Below are 5,218 nucleotides of genomic sequence, written 5' to 3'. Positions count from 1 at the left end.
GATGCATTAAGGACTAGAACAGGACCCACAGGGAGCCAACAAAGGGCCCATTGGGACACACTTAATTTATCACTAACCATGGTTCTCAAGGAGGCATGGTGTTACCTAGGTGATTAAGGTGCCAGTCTAGGCCGAACCACCTTATCACCTAAGCGACGCTTTGATAATCATGCTACTAATTACTGAAATACTACTACTTTTCAATTGGGGAGGGGGAAGGGGGTTAGGAGGGTCCAGACTCTAACCTAGCTGCCAACCACTAAGCTAGAAACTCATCTTCACATGTTTTAAAATTGATTGCCCATAGGTTTTAACCTAAAAGTCATTCACAGCTATGGAGGTAGAATTGGGCCTCCTATTTATTTGATTGCCGTACTATGTGTTTTCAAGCATCGAGGTCCGAGAAAGAAATATTGTATACAATATGGTATGTATTTTGAATTGGATCATATGAGTATCTTAAGTAAATTATTGTTAGTTGTGTGAAGAATTAGAATCTCATTAGTAGCTTACGATGGTCTCCAAACCTAAAAGGCTTTTATCTTTGAAATTAGGCATTAAAGAGTCAGGAAAAGGACCTTGGTGTGTACATGACTCTTACATTTTATTTTTCCTTTGATGATCACATAAGGAAGAGATAAATCAATTAAAGAAAAGAAAAAGAAGGTAAGTAAATTCCCTTTTGTTTACGAATCGTGAGGTACCTCTTCAATGCATCATTGACTTGATGTGAAAGAGGCCATTACATGCAAGTGATCTGTAGATCCCTTGTCCAATTATAAAAATGCTATTTTATTATTATAAAAATCTAGTGTCATTTATGACATCTTCTTACTTTGAATTTTGATGCAGTTTTACAATTTTTTAACTAACTGAAACTTAATCAATTAGATGGAAATAAGATCTTCCACAACATGGAACCATCAATTTTTTTATTTCTCTGGCGGCGAAGACCTGTTGTTTATATGACCTTTACAGAGCAGAGACCAAATCTATTGAGTAAACACTGAAATGGTTGTTACAGAAGATAAATAAAGAATTAGTTTTTGGACCAGCTCTTTGGTTAAACATGTAAACAGACCGTCGTCTATGGAATGCATGTTCATTAATTATAAATCATGAGCTTCTTGAAGGTTGAGCTGATTCAAAAGCAATAATATTTACCTTTATTAAAAGGAAAGAAAAAAATAATAATTGTGATATGGACATTTGCAACATAAAGTCAATAGCTACAGCTTTATTGGAAAATGGGCTGATGTGTAATGTTCAATCAATTAATAAGTGCGGTAGACAAGGCTATGTTTTTGGATTTTGGGAAGAGAGATAAAAGGCATAAATCAGTTAATTTATTATGACTATGGATGGACATATAAATTAATGATTGTATTATTATAAATTTTTTTTTTTATAATGAAACATAGTTTAAATTACAACCTCTTGATATAAACTCTATCATATTTTAAAATATTAAACTAATTTAAATATAAACATAAGGGAAGAGGTTTTGTGTACGACTGGTGCACAGTCATGCACAAATTCATTGGATAAGAGTGGGGGCCATGTATCATAGATAATCATGCACATTCAATCGTTGGCTATATGACCGTATATCATGCATGGTCATGCACAAAACCTTTTGTCCAAACTTAATATCCAACAAAATTGTAAAGATCTCCAATGGTCAAGTGAGAGTTCCATCAGTACACCAGTTCTTTGTAGACAATTAAAATGTCTATGGTTGTAGGCCTTGAAGCATCTCTCTTGCTTCAACTTCTTGAGCGCTCTTTACATGGTTAAAATTCATAGATGTAAAACAACAGTTTTTACCCAGTCTATTTATTCTACTACTTTCTATAAAGGTACTAGGGTTTTCAACACGATTCTCTATGTGACCTCAAAAGATTTTTTTTTTCTACTAAAAATTCATTTGTATTAAGAAAAAAAGATGAAATATATAAAAGGGCAGAAAACCACCATACATAAATAGACTAAGAAAAAGGAAAACCCCCCCCCCCACCTTTGGCATTGCCATCACCAGAGGAAGCCTCCCTATCCTTAGACTACCAAAAAAATATTTATTAAAAAATAAAGTAAAAAATAAAAAACAAAAAGAAAGAAAAATCTCACAAAACCATCCATAGCTACTAATGTGGTAAGGTTTGATGGATTTGAAATTCTACAAATAATTGTCACTTATCTAAAGATCCATCAATTAGTAGTTTATCAATTATAGACTCAAACAGAAACAAAATAGTTGGAAGAGTTCATACGAAGCTAAATAAAGAATGTATTAGTTGATAGAATGTATCATATCAACTAACCTACCTTCGACATTGCCATCAACAGTATAAATTCATATCCTAAAGTCCCTAATTTACATGTCAAATTTCAACCCAAAATGAAAATTTGTCAAATGACAATTTTAGCATTTAGAGATTATATCTACTCATCAATTGTCAGAATCACCACATCATCACACAAAGCGGCTCAAAAAACGTGGACTGAGGCTGTGTAACCTAACCCTGTATATTATATCTACTTAATGAAATGTTCAAAGAGTATAAAGCATAACATTGGTTCTTAAGCTCATTCAATTTCTAGATTGATGAGCTCATTCGAAAGGAATACAACATCACGTGGATTCCTTCATGGATGCTGATGTGGCAAACTTTGACAAATACAAAATGTCTCTATCAGTTATTTAACTGTTGGAAATGGTCCGCTTGCCTGCCGGATCAGTTAAACCAAATCAATGGGTGTTGGGTTGACCAATATAGAGGATGGAGATCCATGTAGGGTAACCCTGTTAAATTACATCTCTCTAAGTAACTACTCAGTTTGAGAGGGTGGAGACGTGGAGTGAGTCAAAGTACTGCTATTTGGGTTCACGGTCATGAATCTTGAAAGGTAGTTTAGAAAATGCTAAAACTTAAGAAAGTATTTGTAAACCTAGAGGATTTGATTATGACCCCAGATTGCAATCATTTTTTTTTTTTTTTTTTGAGATGGCCTCTTAGTGATTTTCGCTTATAGCTTCATTGCGGCCACTGAAGAATAGGTCACTTGTCTCCCATGCCTTGATTTAAGTTCATACTTGTTACTGCCAAAAAACCCCGCTAGTCCAACCTACACAAACACAGACGACGGAGGCCCGGAGCTTAGTCCGGGGTTAGTCCTCCGACGCTCAAGTCAAGGTCGGCCGCACAGTTCAATAAGGGAGTAATGGTGAGGGTCTCAGCACTTACCTTCCCCTTTCTTCCGTGCCTTCTTATATAGCTCTTCGGCCTTAGGGTTTTTCCCCCTTCTTCCCTCTTAGAGTTCCACTCGAATACGTCCAACCTTCTGGGGGGGAATATTCCCCTCATGCAGGCGACGTGATCCCGCGTGATTCTGCGGGCGTGCCTCGGTGATTGAGCGTGCTCAAGTGTGAGTGGTTTCTTGGAACCTTCGTCTGGCGGAGGACACGTGTCTCGGAGGCTACACGTGTCATTGCCCCCACCGAGAGGTTATTTTGGCTATATCAGGAGCCCCCTTACTTCCACTAGGAGCTTCTTCCTGTGGGAGTAACCATCTTCTTTGGTTGACTTGTTCCTTCGGCCTTGGCATTACCAGTGACCAAGGCTTGGGGTCGACCGAGAGAAAGACCTTCGGCCACTTCGGATCGGCTTTACTGAGCCCCCTGTTGAAGGTGGGACCTTCGGTCAGCTCCGTTCGGCTTTACCGAGCCCCCTGTTGAAGGTGGGACCTTCGGTCAGCTCCGTTCGGCTTTGGCCGACCTCCCAACCGAAGGAGTGACCCTCGGTCAGGTCTGCTCGGCTTTGGCCGACCTCCCAACCGATGGAGTGACCCTCGGTCAGGTCTGTTCGGCTTTGGCCGGACTCCCAACCGAAGGTGGGACCCTCGGTCAGGTTCGTTCGGCTTTGGCCGAACTCCCATCCGAAGGAGGGACCCTCAGTCAGGTCCGTTCGGCTTTGGCCGAACTCCCAACCGAAGGAGGGACCCTCGGTCAGGTCCGTTCGGCTTTGGCCGAACTCCCAACCGAAGGAGGGACCCTCGGTCAGGTCTGTTCGGCTTTGGACGGACTCCCAACCGAAGGGGGGCCCTCGGTCAGGTCCGTTCGGCTTTGGCCGAACTCCCAACCGCAGGTGGGACCCTCGGTCAGGTCCGTTCGGCTTTGGCCGAACTCCCAACCGAAGGAGGGACCCTCGGTCAGGTCCGTTCGGCTCTGGCCGAACTCCCAACCGAAGGTGAGACCGTCTGCTAGGTCCGTTCGGGCGCAAACCTCGAGGCTTCGTACCCTGACGTGGCGGTGCCATTAATGCTCGGAAGTTGTACCGCATTTCCCCCATCTATATAGTGTGGGGGGCCATTTGTGGGGCAACCTTTCTTTTTTCCCTTCGGAGAGCTCACCTTCGGCCTCGGATCCCCTTCTAGCCTTCGTCCTCTTCTTCCCTAGCTTAGCAACAAGTAAGTGATGTCCTCCTCGTCGGGCTATAGCCCGTCGTCCCGCGAGAGGTCAAGACCAAGACGTAGGTATAGGAGTCCTGGGGAAGTCCGAGGGATGTCCTCGGATTCCACCGACTCTCCCTCCTCCCGCGACTCATCGTCCGTGGCCTCACCATCGGGGTCCAAGGGTGGCTCCAACGGTGAGGAGTTCAGGGAGAGGGTGCTCGACGCCCGAGCCCAGACCTAGGAGCCCCTGGAAGTTGAGGCCCTCAGGATCGTCTCCACGATGGACGAACCAGAACTGGAGGAGCTGAGGGCCTCCTTCGGTGTTTCGGATGCTTTCGAGCTCCGTCTGCCCAGACCTTCTGACCGAGCCAGCTATCGGAACCCCGAGGAGTTGTGCCTGTACAAGGAGGCCTCCAAGGCAGGCCTTCGGCTGCCCCTCCACCCCTTCTTTACCAAAGTGTTTCGGCACTATGGGGTAAGCCCGACCCAGCTAACGCCGAACGGGTGGCGACAAGCGTTAAGCTTCGTCATCTTCTTCGTTCGGCACAAGAGGCCCCTCTCCCTTCAACTTTTCATCAACTGCTTTCTTCTTCAGGCCTGCAAGGGACTTACGGGCTGGTACTATTTTTGCCCCCGAAAGGACCTTCGGCTCCTGAAGGGTTACCCGACTTCCATCCACGGAAAGTATTTCTTTGTGAAGTCGACCGAGGGGGTGCCCTTCGGCACGGTCTGGGACATCCCGGACCTTAGGGATGTGAACTCCGCC

The 5,218-nt window shown here is 44.1% G+C and overlaps 1 protein-coding gene across 1 annotated transcript in view; it reads right to left on the bottom strand.

Annotated features, from left to right (window-relative positions):
* Window positions 1-5,218, bottom strand: part of LOC122064882 (probable protein phosphatase 2C 74) — a 15,257-nt gene that overhangs the window by 7,025 nt on the left and 3,014 nt on the right. The window lies entirely within an intron of this gene.

This window comes from Macadamia integrifolia, unplaced genomic scaffold (assembly GCF_013358625.1).
Source record: "Macadamia integrifolia cultivar HAES 741 unplaced genomic scaffold, SCU_Mint_v3 scaffold1801, whole genome shotgun sequence".
Taxonomy (NCBI): domain Eukaryota; kingdom Viridiplantae; phylum Streptophyta; class Magnoliopsida; order Proteales; family Proteaceae; genus Macadamia; species Macadamia integrifolia.
This window is presented reverse-complemented; position numbering and strand designations above follow the sequence as displayed.